Source organism: Equus przewalskii, chromosome 31, assembly GCF_037783145.1.
Source record: "Equus przewalskii isolate Varuska chromosome 31, EquPr2, whole genome shotgun sequence".
NCBI classification, from domain to species: domain Eukaryota; kingdom Metazoa; phylum Chordata; class Mammalia; order Perissodactyla; family Equidae; genus Equus; species Equus przewalskii.
This window is the reverse complement of record NC_091861.1, coordinates 960,229-976,767: the sequence shown is the minus strand read 5'-3', so window position 1 is coordinate 976,767 and position 16,539 is coordinate 960,229. Positions and strand designations below refer to the sequence as shown.

Here is a 16,539-nt window from a genome sequence, read left to right as displayed (position 1 = left end):
GGAGAGGGGCCGAATGGGGCGTGGGGCGGGGACGGAGTTACGGGCTGCAGCGCAGCAGCGGGGCCCCTCGGGGTCAGCTGGGAGCTTCGGCTGGTCAATGAACTTAAAGTTCAGCCCTCAAAGGGCAGCAGGCGGCCAGGCTCCTGCACAGAGCTAAACAGGAGGAGCCTTTAGGACCAGACCAGAAAGAGTTCTGTTCTCCGAACGTGGACTTGAAGCTCAGCCCATGTGAGGCTCTTCGCTCAGGTGTCTCGGCCGAGGTGTCTTGGCCAGGTGGTGGATTTCTCCTGTTGTCCTGTTACTTGGCTTGAAGCGGAAGATGACCCGTGTCACCTGGCGCCCTGATAACAGAGAGCAAATTCCAGCAAAAAGTGCCCATGTCTAGGCTGGCCATCCCTGTGCCCAGCAGGCAGCTCCCTGCCATCTGGCTACCTCAGAGAGATCGCAGCCGCTCTGCTCCTCGCCCACCTGGCTTCAGCTGCCTCCCAACCCCAGTGACAGGGATAGCGTGGCCAACACTGGGCATAAACCGGGCTCTGATTTACCTGCTCTCCTGCTTCGGGGACCCGGGGACCAGGTCCCCTATGCTGTTGTGCCCTAGTTTTCCACAGAATTGATGGCTCATCCCTTGGGGTAAGCAATCTTTCAACCTTATTTGCAAATATTGAAAAACCTGAAGCTTGAATGCAGGTGTGGTGCTCAGAGCACTCGCGTTTGTCAGGGGCCTTCAGTGGAGGTTTCCTAAAGCACCACATGTAGAAAATACTTACTGGATGGATGGGGGTGTCAGGGGAAGCATGTGCACCATGTGGACGTCTCAATGGCCTCTTATTCTAATGAAATGTTAGCAAGAGGAGGTCCAGGAAAGATCGTGTTGAGGACCCAGGCAGCAGATGATCTGTCATAATAGTGTCATGTTTATTCAATGGGGGTTTTAAATATGGCCAGGGAATAGCTTGTGATAGTCCTAAAATCTGAGCACTTTTTTTATTGGTTTATTTACACATTGGTTTATTTCAAGAGTGGATTACAAGAATATATGTGGTAGAATCTAAAACTATAGACGGATCCACGGAAGTCAGAGACGGCACATTTAGAACGGGAGGGAAACCCCGCAGGGAGATGCGTGGCTGGCAGGCTGCTCGGATGACAAGGCGGTGGCCCGGTGGGTTCTGACCCCTCCTCGCTGGCATTGGTGGCACTCATCAACATCTCTGTGAGCCCGGTCCGGCTCCTCATGAGGCAAGACACAGCCTGGCTTCAAGAAGCTGTGGGTGGGGGCCAACAGAAGGGATTTCTCCAAATGGAGTCCTGGCACAAATTATTGGGGCAAAGCAGGCTGGGATCAGGAAGGTGACTAGTCTGAGGTCAGAGGCTAGGCACTCATGGGAGTCCGGGCAGTGCCTGATCTTCCACCTGCTGGCTGTGCCAAGCTCCCCCCTGCCCCGCCTGTCCTGTGGCAGCCCCCCTGCTCCCGGGTCCAGGTCTGGCTCCACAGTCCCTCCCTCACTGAGGACCCGCCCAGGCCTACACAGGGCAGCACCCTAAACCGCTCCTGAGCAGCCTGCCCTCGTCTGTAAAAGCTTGGCATCAGAGCACACCTCTCGGCGAAGCAACTCCTGTTTTAATGTTTAACAGCAACTTGCCAAGTACACGCATGGATTTGTTCATCTGATGAGTTAACTTGAAATCTGTCCCACAGCAGAGGTTCGGGGTCCGATGAGGGGGAGAAGCCTGAGCCAGAGCTCTCCACAGGGAGGCTTTTGGGGTCTCCAGAAGCAGTCCTGATGCCCGGAATCTCAGTGAAGGGGTACTGAAAATCGCACTAGGGAAAACGGACAGAAAACCGCCCGGCCTCAGGACTTTGCTAAGGCTGCTGTGCTGCTGGCTGAGCTGTTGTCTAGGTCACAGATGCAAAATTAACACTATTCCATTTTGTATTCATGCATTTGCTTTTCCCAAGTAGAATACTCTGGATTTTGTTTTGGCCCATCCCTAGGCAATTTCAGAAAGAAAGACGAATTGTATTTCAGCACTCCAGCCTCAGCTTGGATCTCTTCTGGTGGGTCCCAGCCCATAAGCACCCAAGGCCTCGTCCCGCCCATCGGATATTCAATCTCTTCCTGTCATAGGCCTTGACCGGGTCTGTTATCTCTCTTTATCTCAATGGTAATCAATTAAGTTAGCTAAACGTGACCGCCAATCTTTATTGACAAAAATGATAGAATAGAATTTAAGAAAATACTTATTTCTAGATGCAATTCTATACTTTTCTGGCTAATATTTGATTAAGGACTGAATTTAATGCTAGACTCTTTTTTAGTATCATATTACTCAGGATTTTTCTTTCTGAGTCGAAATCCTGATGGAGAACAAGTCCAGCACCAGCTCTGTTCCAGAGTTTGTCCTTCAAGGCCTCTTGGCATTGGGCTCGAGTTGGGAGCCTTCGTCTGTTCTTGGGTCCCGCTCCAGCGTACCAGGGGCCAGGAACACAGGCTTTGCCGGCAGAAAGAGCTGATCTTGAATTCTGGCACAACCACTCAGTTATTGTCTTGACTTCCTCATTTGCAAAAGGAGGTTCATGACACCTACTACACGGGCGTTTTGTGAGGATGAAATAAAATAATAAACATGCAAAGCTTGGCAGGGAGCCCAGCACACAGGATTTGAGGTGGTCACCCCCGTCACCAACCTCACATTCTCCTCTGCATTTTCATAATCATCACAAACTCTTATAACTCATTCAAGAACAAGCCGCCCAGGGCCGGCCCCATCGCTGAGCGCTTAAGTTCATGTGCTCCGCTTGAGTGGCCTGGGGTTCGCCGGTTCAGATCCTGAGCACAGACCTACACACCACTCATCAAGCCATGCTGTGGCGGCGTCCTACACAGAAGAACTAGAAGGACTTACAGCTAGGATATACAACTATGGACTTGGATTTCAGGGAGGGAAAAAAAAAGAGGAAGATTGGCAAGAGATGTTAGCTCAGGGCCAATTTTCCTCACCAAAAAAAAGAAAGAAAAGCTCATATCTTAAAAAAAAAAAAAAAACAAGAACAAGCCATCCTTTTCCTTTAAATTTCTGATCACCAGTGGTCCCATGGAAAGGCGACTGGATTTGGGTCTATCCTTGCTGTGAGTCCTGGTTCTGCCATCTTGGACAATTTGCTTGGTCCCTCCAAGCCCCATCACCTCACTGTAAATTGAGGATGACAGCCATTTCCTCATGGGGCTTCTGGGAGCATTAATTCAATGGTGTGTACAATGCATCTAGGTTTACTAAAGATTGGTTAGCACCAACTCTTCATCATTTCTTCTTTCTCTGTGAGAAAATAACAGAAGAAATCACATCCAAATGAGATGCCACACATCTACCTGAAAACCTTGTAATGGCATAGGCACAATGTTTAGTCTTATTTCAACAGACTCTATTCTCTTTGGGTTCTGCTAGTTCACAATAGGTATTAATCACTTAAACATACGAGCCAATTTGTACTAATCTGTTAATCAGTTAATGGCTCTTCCATAAGTATTTGCATAATGTGTTTAGCCAGAAAAAAATGCCCAGTCTCCTGAAGGCTCGGAGGAAGTGCCTCCGTGGTGAGGCTGCCCTGCCAGGTGACAGGGGCCACCTGTAGGGGCCTCTGCTCCCTACCTTCCCCAATGGCAGCCCAGCCTGCCTGTGCTGGGCCCAGGTCTGCTTGACTTGTCAAGACCCCCGTTTGTGTGCACACGTCTGCTGAGCCGCCTGCCCTGTGTCAGCTGGGTTTCTCGCCATGCCCAGAGGCACAGCACCATACTCTCCCTGGCTACAGTTAATGCACAGCTGAATTTGTGTCCTGTTAGTGGACTGGGACTGGATGAAGAGACAGCAAGGAGTGGGGAAACTTATGTCTTCCAAACCTGGACACTTCTGTCTGTGAAAAATGGAAACCTGGACAGTGTGACACTGGGACAACTGGCGTAAGCCAAGATAGATGGTCACTCTAGCAAGGTGTCTATGCTCCTGGTAGAACAACTCCGAGAATCAAGGCTAAATGCCTAAATGCCATCGCATATTATAGCCAAAAGCTTGGTGCAAATACCTCTTCAGGACCCAGGGTGCCTGTGTGGCACCGTTTTGATTGTATAGACGTGTCACTATCAGCACCTGGGTGGCAGCTCAGCTTTGGTCAGTCACTGGGGAAGGGGTGCTAATCCTTTCAATGATGGATGTTGGCTCAGCTCATTATATGATCATCTCATTTCTAGACAAGTGTTCTGGAAACAAGCCACATTGTGTTTTGAAGGAAGAGAGGTGAATGGAATCTAAAAGAAGGTAGGTCAAAAACTAACAGAGAGGCCAGGAAATGACAGACGGGAAATGTAGGTGAACCTCTGAGAGGTTAAGTGATCCTGCTTATATTAAAACAAACCTCAAGGGACTGGCCTGGTGGTGTAGTGGTTAAGTTTGTGCACTCCATTTCAGCGGCCAGGGGTTTGCAGGTTCAAATCCTAGGCGCGCACCTAGCACTGCTCCTCAAGCCATATTGTGGTGGCAGCCCACATAAAATAGAGGAAGATTGGCACAGATGTTAGCTCAGGGCCAATCTTCCTCACACACACACACACAAAAAGCATAAACTTCAGATTAGTGCTGGAGCTTGGATGCTTGGCTCCAGCGTGCATTTGGAAAACCATCAGTCAGAGCAGCCACTGCACTTAACACATGTCTGTGCTGGATGATGTCGACATGAGGTGACTCAGCAAATGCTATAAGACAGGTTTGGAGTGGAAAAGCCAAGGACTTCTGCTGCCAGTCAGATCCTGAGAGGTTAATCCAGAGCTTCAGATAGTCCTTAGATTTGGTGCTGTTGTTGTTGCCGGGGCCGCAGGGAAGGTGCTCAAGGACCTGGTATGGTCTCCAGTTATTTCCAGCACACTGGCTTGGGAAGCAAGCTTTGGGTTCCAAGGATGGACGCCTCTGTGGCTAGCCATCTGGGTAACGTTCATCGCACTAGTGTGGGATGCAGACAGGGAACATACTTAGAGGCAGAATCAATAATCTGGCAAAGAGGAGGAAGTTCACAGCTTCACAAATGAACTCCTTAGCATTAATTAATTTATTCATTAATTCAACAAGAATTTGGTAAGGGCATATGATATGACAAGCAATGTGGGAGGCGTGGTTGGAAGATGGAGGGGAGGGAATATATTATTATAAAGATGTATAAAGATAGGCCCCCTTCCTCTCTTTATGAACCCTGTATTGGTGGAGCGAGACAGCCATACAGACGTATAATTAGAACACAACCTTAATACGCACTGTTTCTGTAGGTGCGTACAAAGTACTACAAGACGACAGGGGAATATGAAATTATCTCAGGAATTCTTTTAAGGTTTCACAGAGGAAATAGTATTAGGGCTGCATCTTGAAGGGTGACTGGGCATTTCTAAAGCAATGGGAAAAGGAGAAAAGGACACATTTTAAAGTCAGACAGACCTACATTCTAGCCCTGGATCCAATTGTGTAGATTTGGGTCAATTATTTAGCCTTAGTGGGCCTCTGTTTCTCTACCTGCAAAACGGAAATAATGATGCCTACCTTGCAGAACTGTATAAGAATTAGCGATAATCTATGTTAAATGTTTGGCAAGGGAATAGGCACAAAATAAGTAGTAGCATTATTAAATTTACCAGCTGGGGCTGTGAAGAAGGGCATTTCAGATAAAGGGTATACCATGTGTGAAAACAGAGACGTGTGAAAAGAAAGAGTATGTTTTGGTGACAAAAAGTAGTTTACCGCATTGGGAAAGTAGGGCTTGAGAGGGGGAAATAAGAGATGAGGCTGCACAGGTTGACTGGGGCAGTTTGTAATGGGCTAGTATTGTCTTTGGGGAAGAGAAGGCCAGCATCATTCAGGCTTCCTCATAATTGCTCTGCCCAAGGGCTCTCTGCAGTTGCTTTCACAGGTGGCTTCAGCCCAGTCTTCCTCATTCTTCCTCCTCCTCTCCTCTCTCTGCCCATCATACGCTGAGAGCCACCACACCATCTCCATGGTTCCTACCCTCAGCTTAGCCGTTAGTCACTTCTACCATTTCTCCTGCAGGTGCTTTCTGTTCTAAGAATTCCCAATAACAAAAACGCAAATATGCAAACAAAAAAATGACAGAGAGATCTTGATGATACCAAGGATTCATTGCTCTCCAGACTTCAGTTTCTTCAAGAGTTAATTGGAAATAATAATAGCACTAACTTCATAGGAGTAAATGAGATAATTATATGAAGCACATAGTAAGGGTTCAAACATATTAGCTGTTATTATTATTATTAGCTTTATAAAATAATTTACCATTCAATATATTTGAACACATAACTCATCTACCACTTTCCAGGCAGATACATTCTGCACGGAAGACAGCACAAGCATATGGGAGCGGTGTAATTTAATCATCACCTAATTAGCCAAACTATTTAAAATAAACTTCACAGTGATGATGAAAACATTCTCACTTCTAAATGTAAATGCCGGAAGCTGCGTCTTCCCGTAATTCTCCCCCTCGGAAAACCGTGAGCTGAGTGACTCTTGGCTCAGTGCTGAAGCTTCCTCTCCGTTACATTCAGACCCCACTGACTGTAGTCATTTCCTTTCTTTGTCATTAGATGAGGTGAGGACTGCTTCTGCCATCTTTCCTCATGCTCTTGACATTTCCCCTAGTGGTGATTGTTCTTTGTGTGGATTGGTGTGCTTGAGATAGTAATAATAAGAGCTAATATTCATTACATGACACTATGAGATTAATACCGTCAGCATCTCTGTTCACTGAAGCCAGAGCTCTGAGCAGTTAAGTAAGCTGCCCGATGTGTCTCAGCTGGCGGATCGTGCAGCCAACATCTGCTCTCAGGTAGTCTGCGTCCCACTTCCCTGAGAGTTAGAAAATCCAAAGGTAGTAGAAACCTTGACGTTAAAAAGAGGTAGCTGCTGTGAGCTAAGTTAGTTCTTACCTTTTGTTTCCTAATTAACCCAAAGTTCCTCTTACAGGGTCTTAAAAAACCCTATTTTCATATCGTCCAATAGTAAAATGATGGGCACTCAAGGCAGGTAAATGCATGTTCAATAAAAGATTTTTCTAAACAGCTGACTGATAGAAATCTGTTATGATAAAAATGCCAGAGGAGCTTAAAACTGGGAATAAAAGAAACCACAGTCTTTGAAGATGAATCAAAAAGTAAAAATGCTGTATATGCTGAGAAAGCTTGACAACTGAGACCAAAGCTCAGGAAGTTCAGTGGGAAAGTTCTAGAGAGGATTCAAGCATTTGGTAGGTGACTGGACTACATGATTTTTAAAGACCTTCCTAACGCTAGAGAAGCCATAATTCAATTGGTAATATAATTTTTTACATTCCCAGTTTCAATGCTTTTAGTTTCATGGAACAACTCACAGCATATCAGTACAGTTTTGTGCTTCCATCTGCTTCCCGAACATTTCCACATCCAAATTCCACTGGGCTTCAATCTCTATGCATCCTAAACCCAACACATTGGCTCCACTGCCCTCTTCTTTCTATGTGCCTGATCTCAGTTAATCATCTCACCATCGCCAGTCTCTTCAACCTGATGCTCAGAGTCCTCCTCAACTCCTCCTACCTCCTCAGGCTCCACATTCAACTGGTCAACAAATCCCACCAACATCTAAAACATCTTCCCCAGCCTCTCATTTATAATCCCACTGCTGCCCTATCGGCACAAGTAATCATACTACAATGTTTATTATGGACTAAAGATACAAAGATGAGAGTCATAGTCCTTCCCCCCAGAGAGCTCACAGCCTGGTAGAGGAGGCAGGCACATAAACAGGTGACTCAAGATACTGTGGCAACAGATGTGATGGAAGTCAATGACACAATAGATCAAGATGTATAAAGCATCTTGTAACTTCTCACCTACACACAAAAGTCCCCTGGCCCACATCCCTTCTCTCTTGTACCCCCATCCAGTCCAGCCTCACACTGCCATCATAACAAGCTTCCTCCCGCTGTGTCACTTAGTGCACAGAAGCTTTAGGTGGCTGACTCTTATCTATGAGAAGGTCAGTGTTACGGGCAGATTTCTGAGTCACAGCAGATACAATTTGTGGTTGAAGTGACCAGAGCTCATGAGCTTGTTCAGAGAAGCTATCCAGAATAAGAAAAGGAACATATGAGAATGGAACCCTAGGAAAACAACTGCACTATAAGATTGGCAGAAAAGCTAGTAAGAGACTCAAAAGGAGTATTCACAGGGGTGGGATGGAAACCAGAAAGAAGAAGACAGGGATGATAGTGTAACGAGAAGTTGAAAACAGTCAATAGCATTGAATGCCGCTAAAAGTTTAAGCAAGAAGAAAACTGAAGAGAGGCTGTTGATTGCCCATTGATTTGTGAAAGCTAAATATTTCGGTTGACTGGCAGGATCAGAAATAGGGCTTCATCGGTTCGAGGTTTGAATGGAGGTGCAGGACAGACAGCAGGCAATGTGCCACCTCCTTTTCAAAAGGCTGGGGGAGAAAGGGATGTATTTCAAACATTCTGTCTTGTATCCAATTTATTGGGTTTACGTGCTGAGAGCAGAGACTGTCTTCTTTCTCTTTATGTCCTCACCCACCCTTCCCATAGGAATCAGCAGGGGTTTCAATCCATGTTTGTTTATTTAGGACAATAGTAATTTTTCTGTCATTAGTTTTTCTAAAATATTTGAGAGTGCTTGGAAATAGTTTCTTCCATCAATGATTTCAAACATTGTTCATCAGGGTTTCTTTGTTCTATTAATTAGCCCTCTCAACGAAGAGACAGACAGCCCTGGTTGTCTAGTGGTTAAGATTCAGCGCTCTCATGGCGGCGGCCCAGGTTCGTTTCCTGGTCAGGGAACCAGATCAGCCGTGTGCGTCAGCTGTCCTACTGTGGGGCTGCATGTTGCTGTGATGCTGAAAACTATGCCATCGGTATCTTAAATTCTAGCAGGGTCACCCATGGAGGACAGGTTTCAGAGGAGCTTCCAGACTAAGACAGAGAAGAAGGACCTGGCCACCCACTTCTGAAGAAATTGGCCCTGAAAACCCTGTGGCCAGTAGCGGGGCCCCATCTGACAGTGCGCCGGAAGCTGGGGCAGGGCTCCGCTCTACTGTGCACAGGGCGCTGGGGGTCGGGACCCACTTGAGGGCATGAACAACAAATGAAGAAACAGCTAGCTGAGTAGACAAAGATAAACTTTCACAGATCACATTTGAGTTATCACAAATTCTGAATTTATAATATTCCAAATTAAGACATTTTTTAATTTTGGCAGTCCATGAACTTCCCATGTCGGTCAACAAGAAAATAGGATTTACATGACTACCACCACCACAGAACAATTTATCAAAAAATTTCGATGGAATCTCCTATTATATAAAGCACAGTTTTCCCAGTGTGCCATATCAGGTCACATATTGGAACTAACCTTAGGTTTGATCTTATTCATGGGGTGAAGAGTGCCTGATACTAAATGCTCTCTTTTTAAAAGCTGCCTTAGCACACGGGGACAGCGCTCATGATTCTTCTGGATGCACAGATCCCAAGCCGCCCCATTGGCTCTGTGCATAAGACCGTTTATAACAATAGCAGTGATGTGATTGCATGTGTGTTTTCCACACAAAGGAAATAGATCATTTCCTGTGAAAACATCAGAAGCTCCGTCCCTGCCACCCTGAGAGGAATTCTCCGGCAGTTTTCCCTCAGGTCAGCCCCAGGATATTCTGGAAGACTATTTAGTTATAATCCTGGCACGGGCTCCTCCGTCTATGAAGTCTTCACCAAATCCAAGTGGGTGGAAAGGCATGGGTTTTCTGTAGCTGGCCTGAACCTTGCCAGATTCCCCCAACACCTCCTAAGCCTTTCCAAAACGGAGGGCTCTCCCCCGTCCTGCCCAGAGCCGAGGTCCATCAAGCCTTATCTGCTCTGCTGAGACCTGGCATCCCACGGCTCAGACGCTGCTGCCCCCAGTCCGGCTTCCTCTGCCAGCCATTCAGCAGCAGCCTCAATACTCAGAGCTTCTGAACATGGGCCCTGGGCACTGGAGCATCTGCGCCTCTCTGGGGCATAGGGGAGGCAGAGCGAAAACACTCAATGCAACACTGGATCAGCAAGTCCCAGAGAGAAAGCAGTGGAGCTGAAAGAGCGGACACCGTCCTGAGAGTGGATGGGGGAACAAGTGGGAACTCCAACCACAGCGCCCTCTACCTTCTCCGGGCTTCAGTGCAGGTCATACAGCACCTCTGCGCGTCCCTACAGCATCTTCGAATACCTCAGCCCAGAGCTTCAGCTTCCACAGAAAGACATCGTACATGTTTCCTTTATGTTACAAATTCTGCCTTGAGGTTCTGAAAAATGAGTTAGCCCCTCACCAAGGAACACCTCAGCACACACACTTGCAAGCACTAAGAGTTGTAATCAAGCCACACTCCTTCCTTCACCAAATAGTCTTGGGACTATGTGATCCATGCTTGGCCTCTTTAGGGGGTGTGGGATTGTTAATTGCCATGTGAAAAGGTAATTACTTGAATGCATTCTAAACCTGAAGAGGCTTGATCTCGCTTCTCTCAGCCAAAGAGGCACTTAGTCATTTCTTCTCTTCTCCATCAAAACAGGCCCTGCGTCCAAGACACTGCCCAGCTCGGACCCTGTCATTCCCTCTCAGTCTATCATAACCTTCCAACACAAGCTTGTTAGTTTAAAATAGCCTTGTAAATAGCACTCACCAACTCACACAGAGCAAATAATGATTTATACCTGAAAAAAGGGAAAACTGTCAGCGATTGGCTTGTCCTGGAGGAAAGAATGATGTATTTACATGCTATTGTTTTAGTAATCTTTACTTTAAAATGTAAATTTTTATCTTTTTTTAATTACATGAATGAAATCTGACCATTAAGGAAAATTTACAAAATATAGCTAAACAAAAGCAAGAAGGAAAGAAAGGAAGGAAGGAAGGAAGGAAGGAAAGAAGGGAGGGAGGGAGGGAGGAAGGAAGAAAAGAAAGAAGGGAGGAAGAAAGAAAATGAACTATAATCCCACAGTGGAGATGTAACTTCTGTTGACATTTTGGTTTGTTTTCTTCCAGATCATTCTTTCTTTATTTCTCTAGTTCATCCTCAAAATGAGATCATAATGCTCACAATCCATATTTGTGAGGCCATCTTAGAGGGGGAAATCTGTGTCAAGAAATAACTATGAGCATATTGGACAGTTTTAGCCAGTGAAACCCAACAAGCCTTGTGGAGTGTCGGGTCATGCTTGCTAGGTTCAAACCACAATAGCTTCATTGGGTTCTCAGCCACATTTTAATTCCATGTAATAGCTCTCAACACTGGGCGGGAGCAGAGAACTGGGGAGCCAACAGGACTTACTATAAGTCAACATGTTTGTTGATCCTGGACCAGCAGCTGAGCCAGAGGGCAGGAGCGCCTTGCAGGGCAGGCAGACAAAGAGCAGGGAGGTGGAGCTGGCCCACAGAGCGGCAGGCACTGTGCTTGCTCTCTTCGCTGCAGGAGAGACCCTGGGGTTCTTCCCGTCCGCAGAAAGCCCAGTGCTCAGCGTCCCTGTGCTCTGCACGGCTTTGGGTGTGTCAGAAGAGAGGCCTCTCCCTCCCCAAGAGTTGTTTCTTTGGCATTTAACCAAAGACATTAGGGCTCCTTTCAGAAACACGTGATCAGGGCCCCAGAATTTTAGCACACACTGTGGAGAAAGTTTAGCTAAAACAACAACAACAAAGCAGCCTCTTTACAGGGCGAAGACGTGAGTGTGGTGTTTCTAGGGAGGGGACATTGACCCCGTTCCCATTCTAGAGTCTGGACACTGACCCCATTGAATATGGACAAAGAAGCTCATCACAGAAGCCCAGCAAGCCCAGCCATTCACAAGCATGAAAGAGGTCCTCATGCCTCTGCATTCTGGCCAGGAACCAAAGGCCCCATCAGCTTTGACACAATCAGGCCTGTTAATATGGAGAGGCCTCAGGGTTGCAGCACATTCCTCTGGACAGCCAACTTGCCTTAAATTATCTGCCAAAGTGTATCCAAGTGATGTTTGCACCAGCGTTGGAAAATATCAACACTTTAGAGGAAAAAAGAGGGGCCAATGGAACTCCCATTTCCTGAGCTCTTACTACCTACAGGGCATCCCTGTTTCCTCATTTAAACCTCACAGTAGCCCGGGAGGCTCAGTATTACTGCTCTCATTTCAGAGATGACAAAGCTGAGGTATAGATTGCTTAAGGGATTTGCCCAGTGTCCCACAAGAAAGTGACAGAGCTGGCACAGGAAGTCCTGGGCACTGGCTCCAGAACACATGTTCTTAATCTCTACTCTGAGGACTGATCCCAATCCCCTTACAATGCTCTTTCTGCTCTCCCATTGATTCTTTTCTCCTTTTCATAAAAAAGAATGATGGGGGGCTGGCCTGGTGGTGTAGTGGTTAAGTTCGTGCACTCCACTTTGGGAGCCCAGGGTTCATGGGTTTGTATCCCGGGTGCGGACCTACACACCACTCATCAAGCCATGCTGTGGTGGCATCCCACATACAAAACAGAGGAAAACTGGCACAGGGTGTTAGCTCAGGGCCAATCTTCCTTACCAAAAAAAAAGAAAAAAAGAAGATGGATTTCTATAGGTGATTATAGTGAATATTAAGCTTAGTTTTTCATAGACTCACACTTCATGCAGACAAGAACCAGACGCAGGTTAGAGATGATCTCTCATATCCCTCTGCTGTGCTTAATTAACAAGGAAGCACATTGCATGAGGCCTATTCGATGCATTCAACATTTAATAATTATCTAACACTTAGCCAGTACTCCAAAAGACAGCCACAGACAGAGAGCTAAGAACGAAAGTCCAAGAAGAGACAGTGAGGAGTAAAGAAGCCATTGAGAGTAGAGGTTTGAGAAGATGAGGTTTGCTGTCCTGTGCCCACAGCACTGCCAACCAATGCTGTTTCGCTTCAAATATGAGAGCCGCATTCCCTGGGCGGGGAGCGGACCGCTGAGCGCGCTGGGGAGACCTGTCCACAGGACATGGATGCTGCTTGCGGCTTTTCGGGGGGGACCGGTGGCCCTGGGCCATCTGTGCTCTCCATGTAACCCACCAGGTTTGCCGGTGACAGCTGAGGGCCAGGACTGCAGCCTTCAGCACTCTGGAAAAAAACAGCTGTTGCGGTTCCTTCTCCTCCAGCCTGGTCTCCACTGGCCAGCGGGACATTATGGTCTTTGTTATTCACGCAGCAGTTGGAATCTCTGTCCATTTAAGGAAGGAAGCCGCAGGGTAATCCAGCCCTGGCCGTGCCACTGACGAGTGACTCACTCCATTCTGCCACGTGAACTGTGGATGAACCCGGCCGGTGGTGGCTCAGGCCCTTCCTCACACGTGGTCTCCAGCCCGCACTCAGCTAAACTTAATGGATTCCTGAGGGATGTGTGGGGGGGGGGTTATATATTATGTGAAATTAAGCTCTGTTCACCAGAAACCATGTTTTCTGTTGTTTTGATAACATTAGAGAATAGGAAGGAAAAAAGTTCAATTCTGAGAAAGGAGCAAGAGCTCAGCCATATTGGTTTATTCCAAAGGGAATTCAAGCCAGTGCTGGCCCGGGAGTCTGGAGGGCCGGTTTCACCCCATGGGCCACCGGGACCGAGGAAGGCCAATAGAGCCCAGCCCTCTGAGAGAGCAAGCCCCGGATTCAGCCCCCACTCCGCTGCTCAAGCCAATGAGGTCTCCCACCCTCAGTCTCTTCATCTGTAGAATGGCCCACCCTGTTCCACAGAGCTGGCCTGAGAGCTAGGAAAGCAAAGCGTTCAGCACAGTGCTGGGGCGCACTGCAAACAGCAATAAAGATGGGTACACACGTACATATGTGTACACGTGTATACATGTGCACATAGGCACGTATGTGTGTATGCATCATATACAATGCATCCATCAACCCATATAGACATATGTGCACATATACAGTGTATCTATTTATATATATACACATATACACACACATATATATCATATATATATTCTGATTTGGACCACGAGGTTCAGGGACCCTAGGCAGGGTTGGCAGAGGGGACACGGTGCAGGGGAAGCTGCTGTTGGCAGAGAAGGGCTGTGACACTGAGTGCCGGCGCCTACCTGGGCAGTGAAAAGACCCCCAATTTGCAACTGCGATGGTAGCTAATATTTATCAGGTGGCCCAGAATTAGAGAAGCGTTGTCCTTTCGTGTTGTTTTTGCTGTTTCTAAAATCAGAAACCAGAGGCTACAGCTTTTGCCAAGATTCTTTAAGAGGAGACCCCATGGGGAGCCAGTCGCTAAAGTGCCACAAGTAACAACCTCAAGGGGCAGCCACGTCTTCTGGCCAGCGGGAGGGAGAAGAGGCTCCAAGGGCATCTTGGAGCCCGGGTGAGGGGGTGCCGATGTGCCCAGGGTCCAGTGGTGAGCTGAGGACAGTCGCCTGCTCTCCTGGGCCTTCCTGTCACTGACCTTGGCAGCTATGTTCCAGGCCCTCAGGAGGGAAGCAACTCTAGTCTGAGCACACGAAGGAAGGGGGAGTGAGGTCTTTTTCTAGCAAATGACCCTGTGCCAACTGTGCCACCAGCACTCTCGTCCCACAAGCCAGGAAACAACGAAGTTGTCTGTGTGGCTATCCTTAGTGACTTCTTCATTGTTTCCACTTTTTTTCTGTTCTTATCTTGGCCTCCCATTTAGAGAGAAGGCTGCAGAAGCACAATGCCTGGTAAAAGGGACTAGACGAGCCAACAGGAGTTCTCGTGGCACCTCTGCTCTACTTCAGAAGGAACTTCAGACCCTTAATTCCAGTGAACCTCAGTTTCCTCATCTGAACACGGCGAGGACCCAGCAAGGACCCAGCGAGGCCACGTGTGGTTGGGGGTGAGAAGTCAGTTGACGTTGCACACAGACACCTCTTTCAGGGACGTGCCCACCACAGGGGCTCTGGCACAGTGGCTCATACTTCTGCCACTAACACAGGAGAAACATTAAAACACACAAAACCTGTATGCCATGGATGGAATTGTGTCTCCCCAAAATTCACATATTGAAGCCTCAACCCCCAGTGTGAGGGTATTTGGAGGTGAGGCCTTTGGGAGGTGATTAGGGTTTGACTAGGTCACAAGGGTAGAGCTCTTACAATGGGATTAGTGTCCTTATAAGAAGAGACACCAGAGAGCGTGCCCTCTTTTTCTTGCCCTGCCACGTGAGGACGCAGGGAGAAGGCAGCTGTCTGCAACCCAGGAGGAGTATCCTCACTAGAACCCAACCATGTTGGCACCTTGATCGAGGACTTCCAGCCTCCAGAACTGTGAGAAAATAAACTTCCGTTGTTGAAGGCCCCCAGTCTGTGGTACTGTGTGACGGCAGCCCAAGCCGACCAAGACACTGCACCTCTCAGGCCTCTGCCAATCAGGCTAAGGATGCTGGAACAGTGGGCCAGGGTCCATCACGGCCCTCCTGGGAGAGGAATTCCCGGGCTTTAGGCCTTGACACCAGTGGGTGAGGGGATCTAGTTATCATGGGGTGAGTGCTGAAATTCTCAAAAAGTTTTCAAAATCAATTTCGTTTCACTTTAGTTTTAAAATTTGGATGATTCCAAAAAGATGTAGAGTATAAATGTGGGATGGATGTTGGTAGAAAGAATGCACAAGAACACATGTTACTTCGTGTGAAGGTGTATGCCTCACAGCACTTTTAGGAGCACGTGGGCAGGTGCAGGTGGGAGAGAAGTGGGGTGAGCAGCATCGAATGTCATAGCGCCACGAACTCAGGAAACAATGGCACTGGGCACACTGAGGCACCAATGAATTCACACTTCCCCTCCTCCACACCAGTTAATAGATATCTCACAGTGAAGATGCTAATCTCCTTCTGGTCAATAGTGCTTAGCAAATAATCAAAATAAAATACACTACTCATCACAAAAAAAAAGAAAGATTTGGAACTATGTGCGGTGATGGATGTTAACTAGATTTATCATGGTGATCATTTCACAATACGTACAAATATCTAATCATTGTGGTCTACACCTGAAACTAATATGTTCTATCTAAATCAATCGATCGATCGATCAAAGCCCCATTTCATGTCTGTGAACTTTTTTCCCCTTCTTTGCTTTCTAATCACAGAGTCTGGGGCAATGAAGGAGGGTCAGAAGTCAGCTGCCATCTCTTCCTAGTCCTGTGTCAGGGCCGTGGCATCAGAAACTTCTCCTGCCCCACCCCACCCAGGGGAGGCATTGACCTTAACCTTGATGGAGAAGCCCTCGGCAGGGCTGGGTGGGGAGGCGCCAGTGTGGCTGGACTGAACCAAGGCGCACATCCCAGGAGACCATGTGGCTATTGATTCCACGCGCCAATTGTCTGGAGGGAGAGTGACAGCTTCCCGGAGACACGCAAGTGCTGTGAGTGGTATCTATTGGGCCACCCTGATCTGTTAGGGACTACAGTGTGTGCCTTTGTGATCTGAGGCTGAACATGCACACGTGGGG

General features: G+C 47.5%; 1 long non-coding RNA gene across 1 annotated transcript; it reads left to right on the top strand.

The window, feature by feature from the left end:
* The first annotated feature begins 284 nt into the window (after positions 1–284).
* LOC139080583 (uncharacterized) lies at positions 285–15,392 on the top strand. Its single transcript, XR_011535193.1, has 2 exons — positions 285–633; positions 14,745–15,392. It is a non-coding gene; the product is annotated as an uncharacterized lncRNA (long non-coding RNA).
* The last annotated feature ends 1,147 nt before the right edge of the window (positions 15,393–16,539 follow it).